This window comes from Miscanthus floridulus, chromosome 9 (assembly GCF_019320115.1).
Source record: "Miscanthus floridulus cultivar M001 chromosome 9, ASM1932011v1, whole genome shotgun sequence".
NCBI classification, from domain to species: Eukaryota; Viridiplantae; Streptophyta; class Magnoliopsida; order Poales; family Poaceae; genus Miscanthus; species Miscanthus floridulus.
This window is the reverse complement of record NC_089588.1, coordinates 41,424,381-41,437,973: the sequence shown is the minus strand read 5'-3', so window position 1 is coordinate 41,437,973 and position 13,593 is coordinate 41,424,381. Positions and strand designations below refer to the sequence as shown.

Here is a 13,593-nt window from a genome sequence, read left to right as displayed (position 1 = left end):
GTAGCAGCAGGCCGGCCGACCAAGTGGTGGGGCCAGATGGCCCCACATCATGGCCAAATGTCATCTCCTCTCTCTAGATATTTTATTGCTTCATGCTTAAGCAAGGATGAGTGACCGTCGGTGGAAATCTCATGTAGACATGACCTGAGTGGAGATGGTGGAAATGGAGATGATGGTGGAGGTAGAAGTGATGGGTGGTGGTTGAGAAGGCCCCATGTGTCTCCGTATTTCTACCATATATATATGTATTTATATGCAAAAATATATTTTATGATACTATGAAATATAACAAGATAAATGAATGGTATTTTTAAATTTTTACGCCTCCACGGTAAATATTTATTACGATTCTTTTACGCTCCATGAAATTATTTACATGGAGCTTGAATTTTATAATGCTGTGATGAGAAAATTTTTATTTTTTATTGCAGATGTTGAAAAGTAAATATGCGAAAGTAAAATAATTGATGAAAAGTAAAGATGCATAACTATCGATTTACCTCCCGGTGAGGTTTTGGAATTTTGAGTCCGCCAAACCAGACTTCTCCGTTTATTTATTCTTTGGGTATATCCTTAGGTCCTCGAGATGGAGACCTTGTTGGTTGCATTTGCTTTTTAAGCCACTCCAAATTGGAGCAGTGTTCCGGTCTTGACTTGAAGGCGAATCGCTCTTCCTTGCCATTGATATGGAATTAGATTTCTCTGGCTCCGACATCAGTGTGTGCATTCATAGTGCTTAGGAAGGGTCTCCCAAGAATGAGGGGTGTCTTCATGTCCTCCTGCATGTCAAGTACTACAAAATCCACCGGAACAAAGAAATTTCTTATTTTTATTGGAATGTTCTCGGTGATTACTGTAGGGTCATAATATGAGTAGATCTATGCAGTAGAGTCATAATATGATATGTGTTAGTAGAAAGTTTTTGCTATTTTTATTTATTTTTGTAAATTAGGGTTTTCTAGGAATAAATTCATATCTGGAGTTGTGGTGCTCCAATTGCTGTGAAATTTTTATGATAAGCTACTGATGTCATGTGTTTGTTGTGGTAAAAATTTCAGGTTTATTGGATGCAATATGATTGAGTTATTGATTTAACTTGCTTAGTGCTTGATAAATGGTTTTAAATGATTTATAATTAAAATAAAGATGCAAAAATAGAAAATGTTGTTCCATTACCTTGGTATGATGTTTTTATGTCATATTGATACATAATATGGCTATGTGTTTGCAGAAAATAGTGTGTTTTAGATTTATCTTGCTCTCACATGCTTTATTACAATAAAAACTTATTTTTATTGTAGTAATTAATTTATAAAACCTTAGCATGTAATCTTTGTACAATAGTCATATTTTGATAACATCTTTCATTCATAAGAATCTGAGCTCCAAACTATATGTTTGCAACACCACCTAAAAATAATATATAGGTTTTTATATATAAAAGCTAATGAGATCTTAGTAGCAAATAATCACATGAATATTCTTGTGATACTTTAGTTGCATGAGGTTTAAGCTAAAGGTGGTATGGTCGCGTTCATGATGATTGGGGGTGTAAATAGTTTGTGTATGCTGTCTTGTGAATATAGCAACCAGTGTTTACATTGATCATGCATACTTGTTAATCTTTCCTTATTCCTTGTTTAAATATATGATTAGGGTGCTCTCCATGATAACCATAACTAATGTTGAGTAACCATGTTAATAGTAGTTTGTGATCCATGTGATTAGTTGTACATGTATGGTCTTGTTAAAGAATGAAGTGAAGCACCACTTTGCTTATGTCTGAAAATGGCTGCATGTATAGTTTCTATGGTGGTGATATTTTCGTGATGCAAATGATATGTTCTGTAAATGTGGTGAATACCAAAGTTGTAGATAAATTCCTTATCTTGCTTGTCCTAAACTTTCATGATTTTAGTCCTGATGGTTTAGGAGTTATAGATTTTACAAGTTTGCTATCAGCTTTTGCATGTGCTCTGAACAGATCTGAATGATTATATTGTTTGGCTTATTTAAACATGGAATCATATATTGGTGATAATATAATAGTTGTAGTGATTTTGTTAAGATTTCCAAAATGTCCAAGATCATCACTTTTTCTATCTTAGAACTCTGGTTATAGCTGTTCAAAGTGGAATGGCGGGTTCTGTCTAAATCTAGACAGAGATGTCTTCATTGGGTTGTTTAACCTTGTTAGCTGTAGAATTATCTTAATATAATAATAATAAAGTTATAAATAACTTAATAATATTTCCATAAAGTTAAGAATCATGTTTGTTGGATGATTAGATCTCCAGTTATGCACTTCTAAATTTCATATCAGTTTTATGTCCTAGTTTGTGCAAATCTGCTTGTTAGTGTGTTTCGACCTTATTAACCTTTGAATCAGCTCTAGGTGTAAATAACAAAGTTGTAGATAATTTTCTAAGATTTCCATAAAGTCTAGGATCACCTTTGTTTGATGCTTATAACTCTAATTATGTCAGCACCCGGTATTAAGAACAAAACCAGATACACACCATATGTGAGCCCAGAAAGACAAATCTCACAAATAAGGATAATAGCAATAGACAATGCTTAAATACATAGCATATTAGTATAAAGAATATAACCTCAGAGTATAGACAATGGAAAGACAACTCTGATCTTCAGGCGAAGACTCCACTTCCACAGGGACAACGGATTGGTTGATCACAAGCCTAATTCCTCCAAACTCTAGCAATCTGGTACCCTTCCGGGATTTTTATCCAAATAATTGAAAAATAAAGCAAGCGTATGTACATGTTGTACTCAACAAATATAACATGGGGTTCATGAGGCTCAAAAGGCTGACACTGGTTTAACTATGATTAGATTTTTAATAAGTCATGATTTTAGCAATTGAGTAACAACAAGTTTATCACAAGCCCATATAAACACATGATCTGGTAAACATGAGCAATGAATAGCATAAACAGTAATCATTAGTGAGCATCTTTGTTATCAGTATCATTAGTATTTATCATCTATTCCGTAAATGTTCCAAGGCTGCTCGTGACTGTGAGCACGGCTGATATACCAGTTTTATACTCTATAGATGTTGTACACTTTCACAGTGAGTCGTGATTTACCCTTTCACCCGAGGTGATCAGCCTGTTGACCCACTACCAAGGAAGGTTGGCAGGGTTCACTATGAAGCCTTTCAAAGGTTCATCTAACAAGTTAGGGCTATTAGATTCACTTGGCAAACAGATGTAGAGCCCCCCATCCCGATGGCACAATGATGCGTAGCCTATACACAAGGGGACAAAGGTCGTACTATACCCGATTCGGCAAGCCATTCTTATGCCAATAAAGGTAACCACTAATAAGCTAGAAAAGGTCCTCATACTGAGCTAAAGCTAGAGCCATATAGCCCTCACAGTTGTACTATAAGTCCCGGATGATCACTTACAGATAAGTCATTAGGGAGAGGAATCTAGAGCACCATAAAACAACCCAATGCTCCAGCCCCCTTGTTCCATGTTGCTAAAAACATCTTTTAACGTTTATTGCATATTCCATTAGTCAAGTTACAAGATCATGGTTGTGGTTGAGCACTAGCATCATACTACCCAATGCAATACCCCATAGGTATCAAGGCACAAGGTACAAAGTGCTAGAAAATCCTTAGTAGTAATCAAGGTAGACACATACAGTATAAATTAAATGATTAAAGGTGTATAGGACAACAAGCATGATCCCATGCTATACTTGCCTTAAACACTGACCCTTTGGTAAGCTTTATTCTTCAACGTTCTTCTTCTTCTTCTTGATCACCATGTATAACTCACCGACTGGACATGATCATAAAGCACCACACAAGCATCTAGGCAATCATACACAAAGCAAACAATAGATCTAAATTAGAACAGAACACCAATCATAGAAAAATAAGTAAAAGATTTTGAAACATGATTCTACGCATCGCTACGAACACAGACGCGAAGAGCATGCTAATCGGAGCTACGATGAAAAAGATACATCTACCGAAAAATTTACTCATCGGAGAAAATATAAAACTATTAGATTCATGTGTTTTCATTATATAAAAACATATATAAGATATTTTATAGATAATATAATTTAAGTCAAATTTAGGTTTAAAATATAATACTAAAGTAAAACAAATCATATTTTATTTATAAAACTCGGTTGCATATTTATTATTCAAATTAGAATTTAAACCATGAAATTCTAGAAATAGCGACATGGTAACCATTGTTACTAACACGTAGATCTCGTTGCTATGAATCTAACGCAACTTGAATGGACTAAAACAGAGTTAAAACGTAGAAGATATGAATTAAACAAGATAGTGGCAGTTTTGTAAATACCTAGAATTTTATTTTCGGAATAAATCAAAATCTGAATTTAATCTCAGTCTGGACGGCAGGTGGAATATGCAGCAAGCTGAGGGTCTCCTTAGCAAAAAAGGCCAGTGAAGGGTATCTTCTAATCTGAAGCGTCGATCTAAAAACAGAAGGCTCAGGATGATTGGATGTATATGTGTATTTCGATTGTATTTCTAGATTTGTTTTTTTAAAGAATGTCATGTGATGTCATCAAGCTAATCAGAACAGCTAACTGGAGCAGGGCACGGAGCACGCACGGTGCACGGCATCAAGAGCTTAACCAAAATATAAAGGATATGCATGCTTACATGGGGAACGGCACGTAACTTGCAACAGGTAAGATGGTGGTGAGCTTGCTTATGTATGCAGTATAGAACATGGTTGGCATGTACTGATGTACAGGGCATGTGATTATGTAGCGCGACTTTGGCAGTTGGATAGAAAGAAGCGGCGGCCAGAGAGGCTTGCCATAGAAACGTAGAAGATAGACGGAACAAGAGTGTTGCTTGGGGCACTTACTGATGGCCGAGAAGCGGCGAGGATGACCGGGTTGGGCAGCGCGGCAGTGACGACGGCGACGGCGACGGCGAGAGGAGGAAAAAATCTAATTTATTACACGAGAAATTTCCCAAACTAAGGGCTCCCTTTACGGTAGTTTTGGTGTGCTTTGCCCAAGGGATTGGTACATATATATAGGAAGAAAAATTCACCGCATCTACATCAACTAGCAATATGGTACTAATTGATATTGCACCCTCCACATTTACTAATGGACCTAAATAATCATTAAAGCCCATTAGTAAATAAATGTATGAGCCTTTAGGATTTATTAGGATTATTGCACATGGGCTTTGAGCGTTGGGAAAAATGAGAAATTTATTATTTTCGGAATTAATTAATTTCGTGGATAAAATAATTCTAGAAAAGTCTTGAATTATTATTAAAGCCACGAAAAATACTCTGAAAGCTCTAAAATTTTGGGGGAAATTTCCAGAGACATTATGGAATATGAGGAACCCAAATAAAGTATTTGGAGCCCATGATAAGATAATTTGGAGCATCTAAAAAATAAATTATGCTCATAGACAAGTAGGAACAAGTTCTAGAAAAAGCTAAAAAAATTCCTGAGAAGTTTGTAGAGATTGATTGACGGACGAGGAACTAAAAGAAGTGATTTGCATTACAAAGAAAATATTTTAGGAAGCTCCCAATAAAAACTTGAGATGAGAAGCAAAGAATTTGATTATAGAAAAAGATAAAGGCGTGCCGGAGAAGAAAAATCGATCTACTAACGTATTTTAAAGACTTTGCTCACTCTTAACACACAACGAAGCAACAAGCAAACATCATATCATCCAAACACCCGTCAAAATTAGGAAACTTTGAAAATTCATATTTTTTCTATAACTAAATTTGTGCTAGCTCAAACTAAACTTGGTAAATTTTATCCAAATATTAAAATAATTCATTTTATTTAGTGTTTTCTATGCACAACCCAAAATTAGAAATTTTAGGGTGTGACAAGTTATGGTTGAAACAATTGCCTTCTGTGTTGCTGTCCAGATTCTGGGCATGTGCTAAGTTAATTGCTTTAGCTTACTCTTGTTTGGCTAAACATGTTAAGTTAGTTCTTGATTGATAAATGCTTGTAATAGCTAAACTTAAGTTAACTTATGTGCCATGTTTGATGCACTTGCTATATCTCCATAATATGTTATGTGACATTTAGTTAAATAACTCTAGGTGCCTATAATTATTTGGTGTGATCTTGTGCTTATCTTGAATGCTTTTATGTGATGCATCTCGTATTGCCATTCGTTGCATTCATGCACTTGCATCTTGCATCTCATTTAGGTATGCTAGATGAACCATGCGAGGAACTGAAGGACGTAATGACAATGGAGGCGAAACAGAAGATGATGTTGGTGGACAGATCCAGAAGATGGAAGGATCCCGAGAGTACATGCCTGAACCAAAAATGGTCGCTAAGCGAGTGTCATCTAACAAACACTGACCTAGTGTTGGACCCTAGTCCCTGAAGCATCCTAAGTCTCCTACCCTCTCTTTTTACAAATGCACATAACTATAACTTTTGTATGCTGCATTAGGTGATAGAAGTTGAATGAACTGTTGGTGCATATTTCCTACCTTGTCCACTATATATAAATATCTAAACCCTTACTAGTATGAGTAGGATGTTCTATGCTTAGCCATGCTTAGACCGGTAGAAGTGAGTGACTTCCTGTCACCTGCAATATAGGTGGATACCTGGTCACGGTTGGCTATATTTGCTATCATGGAAAATAATCATGTGATGATAAATAAATAAAGACGAGACGAGACCTGGTGATTGAGAGGCAGTAGGACATGGAGGTCTTGTGTGCATATTTATCATGTCTATGTCAGTTAAGGACCACATCATTGTGGGCCCTCATGTCATTTTGAACATAGCCTCTCACTTAGCTGGCCGGATAACTCATTTCGACCACGAAGCCGAGTAGGTCAACTCAGGCCGAGAGTCATTCTATCCAAGTGCGCACACTGGAGGTAGTAAGGATATGCGGGGAGCCGAATATGAGACCAAGGGTAGGCCAGGCCTGAATGACCTAGCAGCCAGTTGGTTCCTGAGGGTGCGGCGCTAATCGAACCCACGAAGTTGAGTCCTGAGTTGTACCAAAGATGACCTGACGCGACACCGATAGGGGAAGTGTGGGTTTGTGTTAGGATTTTGCCTAGCTGATTGCAATCAATTCAAATTGTCGTCTCTCCTAGATAATGAGAAACTTGACTGAGCCCCCTCATCATAGTAACACTGGATGGAACATGATGGTTATATGATAACATGGATATGGTTACTAATGTTTGCTTTAGCTTAATCAAGTGATTGTTCTAGAATAGGTGTAAAGTTAGCCATAATAAGCTTCAATAAACTTGGTGCTAAACTATTGACTAAAAGATTGAAAGTAAGGACTCATGATAGTAATGCTCTTTTTGCAAAGTTATGCTATCCATCCAGCTCCATTAAATAAGCCTTGCATATCCTTGAGAGTTTTTTTTATTTCTCTCCTATCGGGTAAGTCTAGCTGAGTACATTCGAGTACTCAAGGTTTATCCCACTATGTTGTAGGTGAAGTTCTTGGCCTATGGAAGATGGTGACTAACCGTCGGTGGGCTTGGTGACTCTATATTTATTTCTCGTCTATATGCTATTGTTGGAGGAAGTTAATTATGCTAGCAGTGTATTTGAAACTTATGTTATTGTAACCATTTTAAAGCTATGTTGTTTTAGCTATCATATTTGTAAACTTGGCAACATATTATTATTTGTGAACTCAATTGTAAACACTATTTCTACTGCAACTCCATGTATGCGATGTGTATTTGCTTAATCTATTACGGTCTTGGTTGTGATGTGGATCTACCGAGGTCCTTCGTGACACTCGGTGGACTACCAGGTTTATATAAGTGAAAGTATGTGCGCGTCAACACGTTAAAACGGGGACAACCATACTTGATCTTGTATAAATTGGGTGGTTCTATCACATATATACCAACCCCTGCCATCCTCCCTAGAGCTATCAAGAGAAGATTAGTCCTCTATAGGATTTAGTCTTATAATTAGAAATAGTGAGATAGAGAGTGAGGAAAGAGTTTGGAGGAGATATCAGCCTGTCGGTGCTCTCCCTACGGCTTGTACCTTGGTGGAATCAAGTTCTACTTGAGCTTACTTCTGAGATTTCTCTAATAATCAACATATGATTCAACTAAGTATTTTGTTTATATTGTTCATCAGGATCATGACTCTCTTTTGAGTGCTTTATTCTCTTCCTGGGGGAGTAGAGTATTAATCATGAGTGTAAGCATGGTGCTTAGACTTAGTTTATCATGGAAGCACCCTGCATTCCAGATCGGTGGTAGATCACGGTTGTGACATTAGTACTATATAGCCTCGTACTATATAGCATCGTTGATCCTTTGTAGTCCACCTCCCGTCTATAGGCCAAGTACGACCTGGTTACGAAGGAAAGCATCCTCTGCTGGTGTCTTTCCCTAGTAATGTCCCTAGTTAAATAGTAGAAGGCATAGCTTACCCAAGTTAGAATTAGAGAACCTCAGTTATCCTCTTTATGCTCCTATTTATCCTTAGCCTTGTTGCTACTCCTAGTTAAGTTAAACCTTAACCTAGTCACTACCCCTAGTTAAGTCAGACCATAGTTAATCTCACACATTTCTCTATGGATACGATACTTGAAATACTTCCGGGTGAAAGCTATAGTGGTATTCGTGTACTTGTGGATTTATCTGTGTGTGTTAAATATACCAACAAGCTTTCTGGCGTCATTGTCGAGGAAACGGTTGCTGAATTAATTTTGAGCCTAGCTTGACATTTTATCATTTATTTTTTTTGTTTTGCTTTTCCTTTTCACTATGGATTCCACTCCTCACTATCAATATGCTAAACCCACGAGCACAAACCTAAAGCCACTAAAATCTTCAGAGCCTATCCTAACACCTGGCTATGAGCTGTGCTCGTGTTTTATAAAATTAATTTAGGAACAATCCTTCCTGAGAGAAGGCGATAAAAACCCACACTCACACCTATGAGAGTTTGAACAGACCTACGCATGTCTATGTATCATGGGCATGTCAAACGAGACCTTAAGATGGAAGTTATTTCCGTTCTCTTGGACGGGAAGAGCTAAACATTGGGATAGTCAAACTATAGGAAGTATGCAAGGAGATTAGGAAATGTTATGTTCTAAATTTTGTTTATGTTTCTTTCCCATCTCTAAAGTAGTTAGCCTTCGGAAAGAGGTTCTAAATTTTAGACAAGTAGAAGAAGAATCTCTTGGCACATCATGGGAATGTATTAATAGTCTCATCATCACTGGCCCGGATCTTGCTATTTCAGAATCGATGCTCTTTCAACATTTTTATATGGGTCTTCGCAAGGATTCTGCGCAAACCCTTGATCAATCCTCTAGAGGAGCTTTCCTTCATTTGTCTATTAGTGAAGCAAGATCTATGCTTGATAGATTTAGTGGAAAGACTCCCTACACTAGCATTCTTAATGAACAATGCGAGGAAGAGAAGGAATCATCTCCCGAACAAGAAGAGAAAGTTTTAATTGCCAAATCACAACCACTCCAATCCCAAGATTTACCTATCAATCCCGAACCATCAATACCCCAAAATCCTCCAAGGAAAGAAGAAATTCAACCTTTTGAATTTTTTTTGTGAGGATGATCTTTTTTATGCTGATTTTGGGAAAAGCTCTAACTTCTAGTTCCACAAGAGACCTTCGAGCGTATAATTCAAATCCTCTCAAGAAGGGATCTATTAGAAAGCGTCCTTATTCCCATATATGACATTGGGAAGAACACAAGGGTGGCATGTCTAGTGAAACCATAGAAGGAGAGCCAAGCTATCTAGAAGCCATTACTATTCTCTCCCCTTCTATACCCATATTAGATGTCTCATCTGAACACATCTCTAAACCCATCCTTGACCCTGATGATCCCTCTTACGCTCTTTCTTCTAAGACTCGTGATGATCCTAGAAATCCACTAAGACACCCAAAGCATAGGAGTCATGAAGACCACAAGGAAGACCAAGAAGAGCAACAATAATGGCTGGAGGATATTAAGAACTTATGTGTCGTTGCCATTGAATGGATGAACGAGGCTTTAGATAAGATCAACCCGAGAGTCATCAATCTAAGGGAAATCTTGGACAACAAAATGACCAATAAATGTCATAGGCATGGAATGATGGAGACAATGTTTCTGCCTATAGACATTCATGAAGAAACAACCTTGGAGCAGGAAGATGATGTCGACGAGCATGGAAGTTATTTCATGAGCACCTCATCAAATCCATTCTCACATGAGAAATCTCCTGCATTAGTTGGTCTCTCCAACATTGCCACACACAAGATCTTCAATCCCCTCATGATTCTTGTTCATAAAATTGTTGAAGGGTGGTTGTAGATGTATATGTTTATCACAAATATTGCAAATCTCGTTGGCATAAATCTTGAGATAGGCACACAAAGGTTGGTGTTGGAGGGGAAACCACTTCACCAACTTGAAACACAATTCGAAGGTTTCCCAAGGACGAGCTTCTATCCTAAAACAAGCACTTTTGGGGAGATAACATGAGCTTTCACCTTTTGCTATGGTGCCCTTGTGAAATGAGAATAGAAATATAATTTTGAAAATATTCCTTTGGGTATTTTTGGTCACTAACCATTCTAGGTTTAAAGCAAATGAAGGATGATGACCCAAGGTATGTCCAACCATTTATCATGCAACATTTAAGTACATCCATCCAAACTTGATTTTTCTGCAAAATTCAAGCTGGGGGAAAGACTTCTAAAAAAACATCTCTTGCCATGTTGCTAAATTATTTTGGTTGTCTCTACCTTTAAGACATACTCAATTTGCTAAATAACAATTGTGTTCTTTCATCTCTGTTTGGGTAAATCTCTAGAGTGCTTTCATGTTACCTTTGTCTGCCATAGTAAGTTTTGGTTTGGAAGTACTCGACATACTTTCAAAGGTTTTTAAATTTAAGCGAGGTGCTTAGGTTAAAATGCCTTCCTTAATCAAATTAGACATGGAGTCCAGTTTGGTTATTGAACTAAAAATTGCTTTAGCAGATACTGGATATTTTGTTGGACTAACCTCTGTAGGAAATTCTCAATTCAATTTGTGTAAGTAATGAGATGAATTCAAATCGAAGATGAAGTAAGGCACATGTCGAACTCCAATAACATGGTGCAGAGAAGATGTTGACAGTAGTCAACAACCATTATAAACCATCAATATAACATGTATAAGGGCACAAATATAATCACCAATGAAGGTTTAGGGGTTTAAACTAACAAATTCCATGAGTTTTGGTGAATCTATATTTTCTATAGGGTTTATTTAGAAAACCATCAAGGTGGACATACATGTTAGATTTAATTGTGCTTATCCGCAGCGAAATGAACACCATAAGGTTTTAGAAGACTCGAGAGGACTCCACACCAAAGTGGAGGACGAGAGGCTGCCAAATCAGGCCACCCAACCCCACCTGTAGGCCGCTTGGCCCCTGGGGCCCACTGTCAGCCTCCGCGTCATAATGTTAGTTCTCCACCGCCTACTAGGTTGCATCTATGTCATTCTTCAAGTCGGTTTGATTCAAGGGCTCACGTTGGATGCTCCGGGCTATATATACCAGCCCCTGCCACCCCCCAGGCATAACCCTAGTCATAAGTCATTTGAGAAGACAGAAACCCTAGTCATCATCAGAGCTCCACCATATCTAGGGCCTAGCTAGTTAGGCTAGGTCTAGACGGACGCAAGCAGGCTTCGCTTATATTCCCGATCTTTTCAAGAGCGTGGTTTGGTATAATCTTTGTACTCCCTCTCTTTTATATCTCCATTACTTTTATATATTTGCTACAATTGTTATGACAATATTAGTATTCATCTTATTCATGTTCTTTGTTATAATCTTCATTGTCTACTTTGGTTATATGCTTAGTATAGCTAGTTTATCATTATATCCATGCATAAGTTCATATAGCACTCGCTCTGCTGCGCATGGGGTGAGTGGTCGACATTATGTAAGCGTGGTGCTTATACATTGTTTACCTATGGATACACCCTATATTCTGGGTCATGTGGTCGATCACGGATGTGATACTTCCTGAATATAGGAGCACATAGGGTCCGGTTATGAAGGAAGGGCAAGCTCTGTTCTTTATCTTCCTTAGTAATATCCCTTATGTGTAGATATGAGGATGATCTTAGCAATGACTACTAGGTATAATTGCACTAATCAATGTATGCTTTGACTTGTAATTAAGAATAACTTAGGAATTATTCCTCTAATATTCTACATGACCATGCTAATGCCATAGAAAGGAGTACTCTGAGTGATTTATCATTATTATTGATCAATACTTATCGTATATATATATATATATATATATATATATATATATATATATCTTATCCTATGACTTACCCCTGTTATGAGTGGAACATTGGTTATGGTTTACTTCTCCTTCAATAGTATAAGTTATCAATACATGTCCATGCTAGACCTTTCATATGGTAAAAATATAAATAATGATGCCTGGAATACTCTCGGGTAAAATGCTATAATGGTATATTATCTATGCACTTGCAGATCCTTTTCATTCATATATGTATATATTCTTTCTAGTCACATAAAATGATAAAGAACTACTTAGTATTATTCTAGTAGTAATGCTGAGTAGTACCAACAAGCATCTTTGGCATCATCACTAGGGATGACAACCTAGTAAAGTAATGTTAGGAGATATAGGTTTATAATAGGTGGCTACTTTAAACAAGTGACATGTTAATAAATACCAACAAGTATTTTTGGCACCATTGTCGGGGATAGATTTAAAACTCTGTTCTTAGTAGTGACGCTAAGAAATGTCAACAAGCATTTTTGGCGTCGTTGCTGGAGAAGTATTGATAAACTTATACTTATTGATGTGATTGAAGATAACCATTGACCTCTGCTCAAACAGGCTTACCCTTGTTTTGTCTACTTATGTATCTTATGTAGGGTAATGTATGACCAGTTTTGACCTTCCGACAAACTACATTGAAGATCTAGAAACATTAATCAGAAGGACTAGAGTTAAACTCAAGAAAATTCTAGCTTTAAAGTCAGAACACAACCATATAAGATGAAGCTTAACACCTGAATTTGAAGCCATGGCTAACAGGACTCTCCATGAATTCTCTGCTCCAACTACGGCTAGCATCCGTATTGGACCGACAATCAATGTTGGAGATAATGGATTCGAGCTCAAGCCAGCTCTCATCAACATGGTGCAAGCAAACCAGTTTTGTGGGAAGGCACATGAAGATGCAAGTGCACATCTCCAACACTTTTTGGAGATCTGTAGCACTTTCACCATCAAAGGAGTAACCTAAGATGCCATATTACTTCGCCTCTTCCCATTCTCACTCTTGGGAAAGGCCAAGCAATGGTTCTATGCCAACAAGGATAAAAATACTACATGGGATAACCGCTCCACTATTTTTCTAGCAAAGTTCTTTTCCACAGGCAAGACCAATGCTTTGCGTGGGAGAATTTCAAGCTTTCAGCAACAACATGATGAATCTATCCCTGAGGCATGGGAACACTTTCAAGATTACATTACAGAATGTTCTCATTATGGGAT

At 37.4% G+C, this 13,593-nt stretch overlaps 1 non-coding gene across 1 annotated transcript; it reads right to left on the bottom strand.

Moving 5' to 3' along the window:
* Positions 1-13,484: 13,484 nt before the first annotated feature.
* On the bottom strand, positions 13,485-13,593 carry LOC136484513 (small nucleolar RNA R71). Its single transcript, XR_010766035.1, has one exon. It is a non-coding gene; the product is annotated as a small nucleolar RNA R71 (small nucleolar RNA).